This window comes from Heterocephalus glaber, unplaced genomic scaffold, assembly GCF_053883595.1.
Source record: "Heterocephalus glaber isolate CG9 unplaced genomic scaffold, H.glaber_assembly_v1.0 deba00001608, whole genome shotgun sequence".
Taxonomy (NCBI): domain Eukaryota; kingdom Metazoa; phylum Chordata; class Mammalia; order Rodentia; family Bathyergidae; genus Heterocephalus; species Heterocephalus glaber.
The window spans coordinates 6,142,976-6,157,572 of NW_028258379.1; the positions used below are offsets into that span (position 1 = coordinate 6,142,976).

The 14,597-nt window shown below is 45.2% G+C and overlaps 1 long non-coding RNA gene and 1 pseudogene across 3 annotated transcripts in view; both read left to right on the forward strand.

The window, feature by feature from the left end:
• The window catches only part of LOC101700334 (ubiquitin-conjugating enzyme E2 variant 1 pseudogene), a 39,769-nt pseudogene extending 29,698 nt beyond the window's left edge, over nucleotides 1–10,071 (forward strand).
• Nucleotides 1–14,597, forward strand: part of LOC110346476 (uncharacterized) — a 137,751-nt gene that overhangs the window by 39,195 nt on the left and 83,959 nt on the right. The gene's annotated exons all lie outside the window — the stretch shown is intronic.

Sequence of the window (14,597 nt, forward strand, 5' to 3'; positions counted from 1 at the left end):
CTCTCTCTCTGTTTCTCTGTCAGCCATTTAAAAAACAAACCCATGAAAAAATTGAAAACAACCTAAATATTCATTATCAGGGAATGGATTAAGTATAGCCTGAAAAGGAAAATTATATTATCAGTGAAAAATCATCTTTCTTTTTGAATCTTGTACTGTAACCATGTAATGCTTATTTGAAATATAATATTTTAAAGAAACAAAATCATAAATGGTTATGTTGTAGAGAACACATGGTACAGCCAGATGTTGTGGCACACCCCTGTAATCCCAGGTACTCAAGAGGCTGAGGCAGGAGGATTACAAATCTGAGCCCAGCCTGGGCTAGTATATAGCAAGCTTCTACCTCAAAAACAAAAACAAGGCTGGGGATGTGGCTCAGTGGTAGAGCACTTGCCTGGCATGAGCAAAGTCCTGGCTTTGATCCACAGCACTACACACACACACACACACACACACACACACACACTTTCACAAGGATATCACATGATTCACGGAACATCTACCTTCTATAATTTACCACTGTATTTAAAAGAATAACTGAGAGCTGGGTGTGGTGGCACATGCCTGTAATCTCAGCACTCTGGAGGCTGAGGCAGGAGGATCACTTCAAGTTTGAGGCCAGCCTGGGCACCATCATGAGTTCAAGGCCAGCCTGAACTACATAGCCAGACCTTGTCTCAAAAAAAATAAATAAATAAATAAAAATAAAATAAGAACTGAATTGTTTTATGTAGAACTATTCTATTTGTGGTTTAGGATAAAATTTCCAGTAACAGCAAATAGATTTTGTAAAAGTGCTGTAACTGAAATAATTTAGACAGCAGGGAAAATAATATACTATAGAAAACTGTGTGAGGTGGCCCAAAGAGTGGATCTGAGGAAGACAAAGATACATGAAAGTGACACAGGAAGAGTTTGAATAAATTATCTCTTGAAATATGGAAGTGGAAAAAAGGTGTTATTTTTACCTTTGTTACTTTATAAAGTACCTGATTTTAAGATGTATGTGCTACTAAAATAATGTACAGTTTTTGTTAAAAGTCATTTATTTATTTTTTTGGTACCGGGGATCGAACTTGGGACCTTGCACTTGCGAGGCAGGCAGGGGAACCATTGAGCTAAATCCCCAGCCCAAAAGTCATGTTTTAGAAGACCAATGACAGGGAAAAGGTCATGGCAGTGATAAATCAGTATTTTAAAAATCCTGATATATAAATATTATTCAACTGTAAATACAAATGCATATAAAAGAAAATAAGTGTATATTGATCTGAAAGGAAAGTCCCCCAAAACAGAGTGGTTATATTCAGATATAAGGTTACAGGTAACATTTATTTTCTTCTTTATACATTTCTATAATTTCTAAACCTTACATAACAAATAGTCATTACTCTGCTAACAAAAAGAACCTTAATTATTTTCCTGTGATTCTGAGTATCTAACCTGAGTTTCTTACATGCTAAACAAGCATTCTATCACTGAGCTATATCCCTAGCCCCAAAGAAGCTTATTTTTAAAAGAATATGATAACATACCTGCCTGCCAATTCTGCCTCTATTATGCCTCTGTGGATTCTCTGACGTATACTAGGGTGGAGTAGAAATAAAATGATAGTTAATTTTGACTGAATCATACACATGAATCATATACATTACTCGCACTGCACTGAGCATTTTGCATGGATTGTTTTATGTAATCACCACCCTGATTCTATGAAGTTGGCATGAATATTCTGATTTCATAGATGAGGACACTCAATATCAGAAAAGTTGAGCTCTTTGCCTAAGTCACATAGCTCCTGAGTTTGGGTGTTGTCCTTTAAACCCCAGCTGACTGACTCTAGGGGTCATATTCTCAGTGGGGCACCACCCTGTGTTGCCCTGTAGCACTCCAGTACCTATCTGGAAGGATTTCAGGAACTTTCAAAGTCCAACCCCTGGGAAAATTCCTAGCCAAGTATCTTTCTCAGCCTCCAACTCTGAAGAGCTAGGGATTTTACTTGAGTTAAGCAAATGTTATGGTCTAAATGTTTGTGTCCTTCCAAAATTTATTTGTTGAATTCATGTGATATTGAGAGGTGGGGCTCTCAGGAGGTGATGAGGTCAGGAGGGCAGAACACCCACGAAAAAGACTTTTTCCCTTTTTAAATGAGGCCAGGTGGCCAGGTGTGGTAGCACATGCCTGCAGTCCCAGCATTTGGGAAGATGAGGCAGGAAGCTTGAGTTCAAGGCGCGCCAGAAAAGCCAGCGAGCTTCCTTGTCCTTTTCTATAGTGTGAGGAAAACGTGCATCTGTGAACCACAAAGCAGGCCCTCCCCAGACCCTGAATCTGCTGGCATGTTGATCTTGGATTTCCAGCATCCAGAGCTGTAAGAAATAGCTTTCTGTTGTTTATCAGGCACTTGATCTACGGTATTTTGTAATAGCAGCCCAGGCTGACTGGGGCAGGTTCCTTATTTGGCACTATGTTGCCCTGAAAGTCCCCAGACCTCGTGAGCTGAGCAGGCGTCTTGGGTTTTATACTTGAGCCATCCCAAGGGGACTTGTGCTCAGTTTCATGCACTGCAGTTGCCATCTTGAAATTCTTAATTCAAAAAAATTTTTTCATGTTTTCATTTTTTGACTTGGACCTGCAGATTGTGTAGCCTGTCCCATCTGCAGCACATGAGAAAGACGAAACTCCTTCTGAAGTCTTTGGGCCAAAAACCCAGGCAGTATTGGGGTGCAGTGAAAGCTACCCCTGCCTCCTCCAAAGGATCACTAAAAAGAACTGATAATCGGTTAATAGAAGAAAAAAGCATACCAGTTTATTAATGTGCGTGGGGCATCACAGGAGAGTAATTACCCAGTAACATGGTGAAGTTCACATGTAAACATACCCTTTGTCATAGACAGCGGGAGCTGGGGGCCAGGGCTGAAGCTGGGGGAGAATAAGGCCTGTCTCATTCCGTAGGTGCAGCCTCCCAGGTCAAAACAGGGAAGCCAGTTGGGGTGTGGTCTTCTGTCTTCCCCAGAGGCCAATCTTTTCTGCTTATTTGACAAGATTCTTGGAGGGAGGGGGGATAAAGACAATACAGCTCACTTGGAAGTTTGCTCAGATGAGGGAATTTCAGAGAGCATCCAGCCTTGTACTTGGGGCTGACACAAAGGAAAGTGGTTCTGGAAGTTTCTGCAGCTCAACTGTCCCAGCTCCACACTTCCAGGTATTGTTTTCTGAGCCCCAAGAGGAGGAAAGGAGGGGTCCTGCCAGCTGCAGGTCCAGTGACAGCAAGCTCAGGGACAGGGAACCCCAGCCTCTTCATTAGCCCCCTTTATGACAGAGCTCTTGAGACAAAATCCCAAACGTTTGGGTGGAGGGTGCAGAGGTGGTGAGGGTGACCTTCGGATCTGCCTGTACAGCTTGCTTTCTTCCCCCTTTCACTCGTTGCTTTGTGGGTGTCTCAGTCCCAGCCTGGACTTGTGTCCTTTATTCACTTATAAAGGTGGTTTATTCATTTTTGGTAAGACAAAATATGCTTCATTGCAACAGCAAACACTGTAGTTGAGGCAGGCAGGTTGTGTATATCAAGTAGGAGGCCAGAATAAAAATGAATGGAAATGGACACTGTTTCTTAATGCTTGAAGATATTTAGTCCATGGTGAAGGGAAGTTAGAGAAGAACTTATTCCACTGTTTGTTTGTTTTTTTGGTACCGGGGATCGAACTCAAGACCTTACGCTTGCAAGATAGGCACAGTGCCAAGGGCTAAATCCCTGGCTCTCCACTGTTAAATGTGCAGAAGACCATTGTTTCCGGACCAGCCTCCTGTACTAGGCCCCAGCAGGTGAGACCAAACCAGAATGGAGTTGCTCAAGTGAGGTACCTAGAACCAAACTATGGAACTTGCAAAGGGCTGGTTTGAAAAACAAAGAAAAAAACCAACAACAAAACGAAAATCCACAATAGAGAGATTCACAGCCAGCAACCTAAAGGGGTAATTTACCTGCGCCAGCATGATAAAGAGAGCCCTTCTGGTTTAACTCCAGAAGGAAAGAAACTTTGAAACAACCGATCCTCTTCTGTTGCTGCTCTTCTCAGCCTTTCTCTGCCCATAAAGCCAGCCTCCTCTGCTCAGCTCCGGGGGAATACTCATTCTGTTCTAAAGAACGAGGTATTGCCTGGTGTTAGAATTGCAAAGAAAATCTAGTTAAGAAGTTCAATTTGCTTTAGTTTTATCTTTTGACACTGCATATTTCAAATGCACTCTTGGACCTAAGTATTCAAAGTCCAATGCTTCTAACCAAGCGCACAAAGGCAAATTAGAACAATTTAAGCCCAGAGTGTTGACACACGTGTAATCCTAGAACTCTTGGAGGCTGAGGCCATGCAACAGGTGGTTGCGTGTTCAGGCCCAGCTAGGGCCACTTAGTGATTTAGCAGGACCCTGTCTCCAAAGGAAATAAACAAACAACAAATGGACTGGGGACGCAGCTCAGTGCGAAGGCCTTGAGATCAGTTTCCACTAACACACACACACACACACACACACACACACACACTCCTAAAGTAGAGCGCATTAATCTCTCCTCTCCCCCGCCCTTCATGTGCCCTCCTAGTTCTTCCCCTCTCCTCTCATCTTGACACTGGGTCTTGCTATGTTGTCCAGGTTGGCCTTGAACTCTGGGACTCAAGTGACCCTCCCACCTCAACTTCCCAAGTAGCCGGGACTGGAGGCACATGTGGGCAGGTAGTTAGACATTAGCTGGCCTGAGGGACCAAAGAGGGAGGGATGTGTTGTCACCGGTTCAGACTGGGGAGGTTCCCTTGAGATTAGGCAACCCGACGAAGATGGCAGAACCCTGGACTGGATTAGACATCTTTATTCTCGGGAGCCCTTGAGCTGCTCACTCACGTGGCGTCTCGGCCCCTGAGCCTGACCATTTTCACAGCTGTCCTCAGCCGCTCATGTCTCCTGCCAGGCCTCAGGGCAGTCTACGTTTACACCAAAATACACAATACTGTAGTGGCCATGTGCCAGGACTGGTATGTCAGCTATTTATACAGAAGCTGATGAGGTGTGTCTGTGCTGACATCTTGCTAAGTTGGACTTAATGTCCTCCAAAAACCACCCCGCCACCCTGAACCAAAATGTGGCCATCTCAGGCTTCATTTTTCCTTACAGGTTGTCCAAAATAGCATACATTGTCAGTTGAGTAAAGAAACAAAGACATTAGCATATGTTACATTTATAATCATTTGTTAGGTCTCTGACCCAAAGCGATCCCACGAGCACCATGCATCTTAAGGTCACACATTGTGCGCATTCTTTCTATTACCAAGCCACCTGGCCGTCTAACTCCAGAACGAGGCATCCCTGAGCCTATAGCCCAAACATATCAGGAAAGGAAAGTTCTTTAAAGACCCTCCTGTCTTGGACTGGGACCTGGATTAAATTAAGGACGTACCTTTTATAATTTTCTTACATGATTAAAGCTCCCCCCTCAACACTGACTATCTAGAAAGGACAAGAAGGCATTTTGCAGTTCCTAAGTAACCGCTAAGTAAAGTGTTCATAAGCATCACAATTAACCCCCTTCCCCCGATGTGAAGAGTAGCCCCTAGGTGCATAAAAATGTACCTAAGCTCTCACTCGGCACAGATAGCCTTTGCACACTGCCCGCCTTCTTGCTTGGAGGTGTAACTTTACATCTATTTTACGGTAAATTCTACCTATACTTCTGCATAGCCTATATGTCTTGACCGGATTCTTTCATCAGGGCCCAAAGAACTGAGGACCAAGGGAGTGAGGGTCTGGTTTCCTACTCCATCAAGACCCAGTTTTTCAGTAACACTATCCTTTTGTTTTGTTTTGTTTTAACTGCTTTATTGAGGTGTGACATACACCCAACAAGCTGTATTTAATGTACACAGCTTGATGTACTTGGAGAATAGCATTCACCTGTGAAACCACCAAACCTTCAGCACCATCAATGTCACGAGCTTAGCTATCATTTCCAAAAGTTTCCTCTTGCCCCCTTTGTTTCTGTGTTTTCTCCAGGTTATGCCTAGTATTTCTGTTTGTTCTAATTTCTTGTTTCCTATTGACTCTACCTTAGTTTCTTCATCATACTTAACGAGGCTTGTTTTCCATTCTCGGCCTGTCTGTTCGAGTCTTCTGCTTTGGAAAGAGGTGTGGCTTGCGTGTTTTGCTTTTTTCCTCTGGGAAGCCACAGTGCCCATTCAGGACCCCATCCCTGAGGTGCTGGTTGCTCCTCTGGTTTTAAACTCCTGAGAGTGCCCAGGGCGAGATTGGGCAAGATCACTGGGGTGATCTTGTTACCCTGAGGCTTTCACTTGCCTTCTTGCTCCAGTCAGTTTCTGGCATCCCCAATTTGAGACAGGCGGCCGGTCATGCTGCTGGCTGCCAAGTTAGCAGGGACCAGAAGTCTCTGTCTGGCTTCTCTCTCTTGTGTGGCCTAGCCACACTGCATCCTCATGCACTCGCAGGTGGGCGAAACTATGTTATTATATGTTACAGGTATGAGTATTTCTCTATTTTAATTCATTTTTATTGGGCCAATCAGCTGCTGCTGACATTTAATTCCAGGATCTTGGTAGCAGAAGTTTATAAACAAAGTGTTTGTGAGGAGAATGTGCTCAGCAGGTTGGCAGAATACGACACCCTGAAATGTGCCAAAATCTGCCACTTTGAGCTAAAGGCACCTTGCAAAATGGCAGGGACAGAAAGGTTGTGCTGACCTTCCCTTTTTTTCTTCTTGCAAGCTCAGCAGGTATGGGTGGAGCCCAGAACTCTGCACATCGGGGCTGGAGAATCAGAGATCACCCACATTCACTCTGACTCATGAAGCACCTGCCAAGTTGGGATTAGATATAAAAGAGATGTTATTAAAGCCAGGTGGTGCACACCTGTAATGCCAGCTATTCAGAAGGCTGAGGCAGGAGGATGGTAAGTTCCAGCCTGGGCAACTTAGTAAGAACCTGTTTCAAAATGAAAAGGGCTGAAGATACAGTTCAGTGCTCCCTGAGTACAAGCCCCCATGCCCAAACAAAAACAAAAACCCCAAAACAAAACAAGCAAAAAAACAAAGAGATATGTTGAGGAAATGTCTGTGGAGGATAAAACAGTAGGAATCGAATGAGGAGTGGGCTAGGATCACATTGCAGATGGGAGCCTTAGAAGGAGGGATGGGCAGTAGGCAGGGTCAAGTTTAGGGGACCATTCCCACAAGCCCACCCTTGCTTCTGATACCCATTGCAAGTCTGGAGGTCTCCAAGAATAGGGGCTCAATAATTTACAAGAAGATTCACTAAACTCACTAAGAGCTTTTCTACTCACAATGACAGTTTATTACAGGGAAAGGATACACTGGGCTCAGCTACACTGGGCTCAGGGGTAAGAGTCCCTCCCAATTTCCAACTGTTGGAAGAGCTCTAAGGAGGGCAGAAAGGAGTTGGAGAAAGCAAAGTTAGCTAAAGTCTGGGAGATGGCAAAAATGAGACACAAGATGGACAGAGATAATTACTGGGCTTCCAAGAACAATTTATGAAAACCAAATATATATCCTTAAAGTAGAATCTGTATCTGAATACCCTGATGCACCTCCCCTTGTAATATTTGTAACAAAAATTAATATGAACGAATTAATAGCTTTAATGGAATGGTGGCTCTAAGAGCCATTATCAGTGTTAGCCAAACTGCAGAATTCATATAGCAGCCAGGTTTTTTTGCAAGAGCTTTGGTGCTTAATGATGTTTAAAGAAAATATGAAACTCCCCAGCTGCCTGAAGGACAATGTTACAGCAATTAATCAGAAAGAAAAAGCAGATCCCCTTCCCTTCCTCCCGTTCGATTAAGCAGCCTTCATTTTCCACAGTAGTGAACTGTCTGACCATGTCTCGCAGACCTTCACGTTCTAGAAGAATGTTGCTATTCAAAGACAATTTATGGTAAGATGCTGTAAGGATACTGATTTTCTTGTCCATTTAGAATATGCAGGTTGTGCTGTAGTAACCACAAAAATCAGCCAGGGGAAGGAACGCAGAGTGGGGGCCAGCAAAGCTCCCAAACTGGAGCTTCCATTGTCCTTTGTGGCTGTGTTACTTTCCAGGCATTGGGCATGCAACAGTATTCTCAGAGTGCTGCCAAACAGGGAAGCTCCCCCTGTTGGTACCCTGTGACCTGCAGCTCCATCGTAAATCATGCTGTTGGTCTTTCTGGTGTGGCCACCCTCACCCTAAGTCACCTTGTTCCTATCCCCAGATAGACAAAGATTGCCTCCCACAAGCCAGGGGTAAAGGCTGGGCCTCCACCAGGGCAAGGTTAAATTCTTTGCTGCATAGGTAGGAAGAGTCTTAGACTACCGCATGGCTGTAAACAGGGCTGAGACCCAAAGGTCCTCTTTGGAGGGGTTCTGGTTCTGGCAGGGGTGGTCCCCATTAGTGTATTACTCACCCCCTGTATTACTCCATGTTCCACTGCTATCATGAAATACTGGAGGCAAGCTTCTTTATAAAGAAAAGAGGTTTATTTTGGCCCATGGTTCTAGAGGTACAAGTTGGAGGAGCTGCACCTGGTGATGGCTGGGGGGGTGCATCTTCCAGGCTGCTGTGCCACCTGGGCAGTGTGCCAGGGGTGGGGTGAGCTTGCCCGTTAGCCTTCCTGCTGTAGTGCACTGCCCATCTCCTTCACCTGAGGTGATTCTGTTTGTCTCCTGACTGGGGGTGGGGTGGGGTGCTGCCAGGCCCTGCTGTGCAGGGGCCCAGGCCTGGGACTGGACACTGACCTCTGCTGTTGTGTTACTGGGAATGGGGTGATCAGTGCACACGAGGAGAACAAAGCAAGGACGACAGAGGCTGGGGGTGGGTGACAGATGGCCTTCTACCATAGGTCTCTGCTGGGGCTTCTGCTCAGCTGCTGCTCTCTGGGGACCCCATGCTTCTTTGCCTCCACCCCAGTGAGGAGCAGCCTGAGGGGCAGCAGCTCGGGGCCCCCTGTGTCAGGAGAGTTTCGTGTGTCCGGGGTGACAGGCGAGGGGCGGGCTCCTCTCCTCTCTGCCACCCTGGGAGTTACCCTGGCCAGAGCTGCCCTCCTGTGACATCCTTGCAGTGACACTTCAGGTAGGTAGAGATTTCTCCTCCCATCACCTCTACAAGCTGCTCAGGCAAGAAAGTGGGTGGGAGAAACTGAGACTATAGGGAAAGTGTCATGTATAGACCACTGATGTGGAACTGGGAAGGGGCTGACTCAGAACGAAATGGCAGCGCGGGTTGTATGCCGCGCTGCGCATGCGTGCGTGTGCTCTGAGCCGTACCGCTAGCTTTTGAGACTGGTTCAGGTTTTCACTTTTGCTGTCACTTTGTCTTACCACCTTCCTCTCTGGTGGTCAAACTTTAGCCCAGATTTACTATGCTTTTAATTGAAGAATGAGGATGAATCTTTACACGTTTAAAAAAAAAGTCCAGGCTCTGATGGTAGAGCTCAGCGGTAGAGCACTTGCCTAGCATATGTGCAAGGTCCTAGGTTTGACTCCCCAGCATTGCAAATAAAATCAAAACAAGTCATACAAGAGAATGACAGGCCTGGAGAAGACAAGCCTGGGCAAAGTCCCCGCTAACACGGAGCCTGTAGGAAGAGAGGGTTGGTCTCAGCAGCCACACAGGTGACAGAACCCCTTCCCCAGGAAGCTATGGTCTCGAGGACGAGACACTGGACATGGGGCAGGTACCCTGAGTCCTATAACTGACTTTGCACTATTATCACCGTGCTTCTAGGGTCTAAGATGCTATCGATTATAAGATGCACCACCAATTTCATAACTTTTTAGAGCGTCAGAAGACACACAGCCGTATCAAACACATCACCCGAGACACTCATCCTGGGCCATTAAAATGTGAAAAATAGGGCCGGGGATGTAGCTCAGTGGTGCTGCCGTCTGCCTCACAAGCACAATGTCCCGAGTTTGATCCCCGGTACAAAAAAAAAAAAAAAAGAAAGAAAAAAAAGAAAAATGCAGTGACTGTTAAAACCTGAAGCCTATTTTTAAATGGACTAAATTTTACAAAGAATAAATACAGAAAGACTTTCTCTAGTTCTGGGAATGAGAGGAACTCACATTTTGGAGCAATGGTATTAATCGGCCTTTTACCCGGTGTTCCTGTTGATGTTTTGAGAGGAAGAGGACTAGAGGTGACTTGGGGTATACTCCTTTGATTGGGTAGTAGATATTTGCATCTTTTAACTACAAGCTGAAAGAAAAAAACCCAAAAAACTAGGGCTGGGAATTGAGCTCAGTGGTTCTGGCGCCTGCCTTGCAGGTACAAGTTTCCGAATTCGATCCCCAGTACCAACCCACCCCCCCTCCCCGCAAAACCCCACAAAAAAACCCCTAAATGATATTTTAGTTTTAGTAAGAGCTAACATTTGTGAAGCACTTTTTTCTTTTTTCCCCATTGCTGAAGATGGAACCCAGGGCTTTGCATAATAAGCAAGTGCTCTACCCTCAGGTACACTCCCAGCTGCTTGTGGAACACTTACTATGTACAGATGCTGGTCTGGGTAGTTTATATGTATTAACTCATTTAACCCATGAAAATCTGATGAGAAGGTCTATGGTTATCTCTGCCTTAGAGATGGGAGTGAGGAGGCACAGAGAGATTAAGCACATGCTCAAGAACCCCTGCGTAGGATGTAGACTTTTAACTGTGCTGTTCAACCTCTTAAAGCGTACAAGAGGGACTCAGATGAAGCTGAGCATTTCGTTGTTGCTGTGGGCAGAAGGAAGGGTTGGGTTGGGCCAGAGGCAGCAGTGTGCTGGTCAGCTGGCTCTTTTCCCTGCCACCTCACCCCTAAGCACTTGCTCGGAATGGTTGCCAATTTCTTTTGTGTAAATACTTCTACCTTGGCCGATCTCAAGGTAAAATTCCTGCTTGTGGGACCCTTGCCTCTGCGGAGCTGGTGTAAGCTGGCCCTAGCTCACCAGTGGCTGAAAGTCACTGTCCAAATCGATATTGGACATTTTGGCCAGAAACATGTTTTGCACGGAGTTAAATTAAGGCTGCCATACGTGTGTGTTCAGGGCACCCTAGGAGAAGCTGCGGACCAAAGTGCTCACTCCGAGGATGCAGCTGCCTGACTCATACTCAGGGTCAGGTTAAACAAGAGAAGAGGGTTTCTGAGCTAGTGGGGCTGGGGGGCCAGGAAGAGGCTGGTGAGCCGCGACTACTGAAGGTGCAGAAAACAGCAAGCCCCCAAAAGCAAATGACTGGAAAACATTGAGATCACTATGAGGACACCTCTGGAAATAAAGCCACGAAGCAGGAGCCACACACTCAGATGCCCACGTCTGCAGGCTGGTGACTTGAGTGGACGTATTAGCCAAGGTGTGATAGACTGGTGGAGACTGGCAAACTGCAAGCACACACCTTGCCAGAAGACGCTGAAAGCTTTTACTTTTTTTTTGTCTGTTTCAGTTTTTTTTATAGGACAAACAGAAAAGGTCCACGATCTGGAGGCAGGCCTCTACTTTGCAAGTTGTCACAAACCTCTCCCAGAAGCTTGAAGGCCAGGCTCCCGGGTTGCCTGTCAGTGGGCACAGATAGCAGTTGTCCTTACTCCCCATCTGAGGGCCTGGGTGCCGAGGGTGGGATGGGATGGGGAGCCATCTCCCCCAGGCTCAGGCAATATGGGGTACATTGCAGAAAATTAAAAAAACAATAATAAATCAAAATTCAGTCCGTTGTTTTTTTGTTTTTGTTTTTTTTTGGTACTGGGGATTGAACTCTGGTCCTTGTGCTTGTGGGGCAGGTGGCGGAACCACTGAACTAAATCCCCGGCCCCCAGTCCATTTTTTATGATCACCAATGGCTTGTAACTCTGATCAAAATATTCCTCCTTGGAAAAAGGTCTTCTTTTTAATTAAGTGCTCAGTCATTGTAACAGCTATTATCAAGTTTTAACAATATCCATATGTGTAAGTTTCATTTTTACTTTTTTTTCCCTTTGTTTTTTTGAGACAGGGTTTCACTAGGTAGTTTAGGCTGGTCTTTAACTCACTGCATAGCCCAGGCTGGCCTTGAACACCTGGTGAACTTCCTGCCTCATCTTCTTGAGTGCTGGGATCACAGGTGTGTGCCACCATGCCTGGCTGTAAATTTCAAATTAATACATTTAAGTAACTTATCTGCTAGCAAACCTTGTTTCCTACAGGAGATTAATTTGGAGAATTATCCTCTGACTTAGTGGTTTTACCCACAAGAATTTGTGTCCAGAGTTAGTACCTAAAGATTAAGAACCCTGAGGGCTAAGCCCTCTGGAAACAGGTTTACACAATAGATTGAAAATAAACAATGCTACTACATGACTCTAACACAAAGAAGAAGAATCTGAGTTTGTTTCCATTTCTGTTGTTCCACGTGGCTACTGCCAGAACTCAAAAGAGCAGTGTTTAAATGCCTTGCTTGTTTTACTCAAGAATGGGATGCTTGTTCTCAGTCAACAAACTCAGGTTTGCCAACATTTGCTGCCACACAGCCATTTTCTCTGATTTTTGCAGAAGCAAAACTTCAGAAGGCAGATGTGGTGGCACACACCTGTAATCCAAGCACCTGGGAGGCTGAGGCAGGAGATCACAAGTTGGAGGCCAGTTTGAGAAATTCAGTGAGTTTCTGTCTCAAAACAAAAACAGAAGTTTAGCAACTATAATAGAAATTTATGGTGAATTTTCTAGTGAAGCTATTTAATTATTTTGAACTCTGAAGATATTTGGAAGCAGTTATAATCAATCCAAAAGGAACAAATGCACGAAGAGTCTTGCAACATCTGAAATTAATTGTAAAATGGGATTTTTATCAATCTCCAACAAGCCTATCCCTATGGTTAGGACTTCTATTTGTATACCTGGTGATTCATGTAAAAGGGATTTTTCTAAATTAAAATCAATAACTGTGAATAAAGACATCCACAAACTATTGAACATGAATATATGAAGACCATTTTTGACAGAGTCATTGATACATTTGTAAAGGTTAAGCCTCGAAACCAGAAACTGATATTATTCACTGCTGTGACAGACCAATATGTAGGTAGCCTCACATTCTCTTTTTTTCTTTTTTGGTACCGGGGATCGAACTCGGGTCCTCGTGCTTGTGCAGCAGGTGGTGAAACCACTGAGCTAAATCCCCGGCCCCACCAATGTGTAGGTATATGTGATTCAGTTATAAAAGTATATAATTAAAACATCAATCTATTATTTTTCTCATGTATATTTGGGCGTGGGGGTGAGACAGGGTCTTACTATGTGTTCCAGGCTGGCCTTGAACTCACTGTGGAGCCCAGGCTGGCCTTGAATTCATGGCAATCCTCCTGCCTCAGCCTCTGAGTGTTGGGATTACAGTTGTGTGCCACCATGCCCAGCTTTCTCTTTTTTTTCGTACCGGGGATCAAACTCAGGACCTTGTGCTTGCCAGGCAGGCGCAGTGCCACTGAGCTAAGTCCCTGGCTGTCCAGCTCTCTTTTTTATATTTTAATGTTTTTTATTTTATTGATGCAATTATATATGAGGTTCAATAAAAGAAAACTTTTTCATTTTAAAAATTTTACTAGTGTATATTTGCAATACATGATAGTTACCTTTGTTTTGGGGAATTAGTGCATATATATCTTGACCATTTAAAAAATCTATTCCTCCCTCCCTCATTTCAAAAAGTCTGCCTAATAAGAGAAGAATTTTGCCAGGTGTGGTGACACAGGCCTGGAATCCCAGCACTCTGGGAGGCTGAGTTAGGAGGATAAGCAAGTTTGAGCCCCACCTGGGCAAATTAGTGAGCCCTTGTATCAAAATAAAAAATTTAAAAAGTAGCTCATTGGTAGTCCACTCGTGGGTCTGATCTGCTGTACCACACACATGAAAAGAAAGAAAAAAAAGAGAAGAAAGAAAGAAAGAAAGAAAAAGAAAGAGAAAGAAAGAAAGAGAGAAAGGAAAAAAGAGAACTCACTCCTTTCCTGGCCATCCTCATTACCTTTTCCGTTGCTTGATGACCAGTGAGAGCCGCGGCACAGAGGAGGAGTCCTCCGAGCCATCTGGGCACTGTGTCCTCCATGTGCCCCTCCTCGCTTGCCTGCCTCAGCCTCTAAGGTGGGGGCAGCCTGGCAGTGGCAGCTCCCGATTCTGTCCAGTGCACGCTCCCTGGGGGACAGGGTTCCCCAACACTTCATGTAAGCTTCATCCGGCACAGGAAGGGTTTCGAGCGACCTGGTTCTGACCACCTGCTCATGTGGTCTAAGAGCATCATGGCAGTGAAGAATGGAGCGGCCATGGAGATTCTGCTCTTTACAAGCTTGACCCCATGGCCAAGGGTGGCGAGTTTTGTTCCACTGGAGAACGACAACATCATGAGGGCCTCTAACCACCTCCTCAGAGAGTGACTTTGGGCCTGACACTAGCAAGGGGGGTTGGGTGACTTTGCTCTCCTAGCCAGGCCATTTTACTCTTGGCTCCACTGCGGTGACACTTGCATGATAGGGAGGCAGACGGGCCGGCCTGAGGCAGGGGCAGAGCTCAGGCAGTGGACTGACCTCAAACCAGCTAGGGAGGGCAA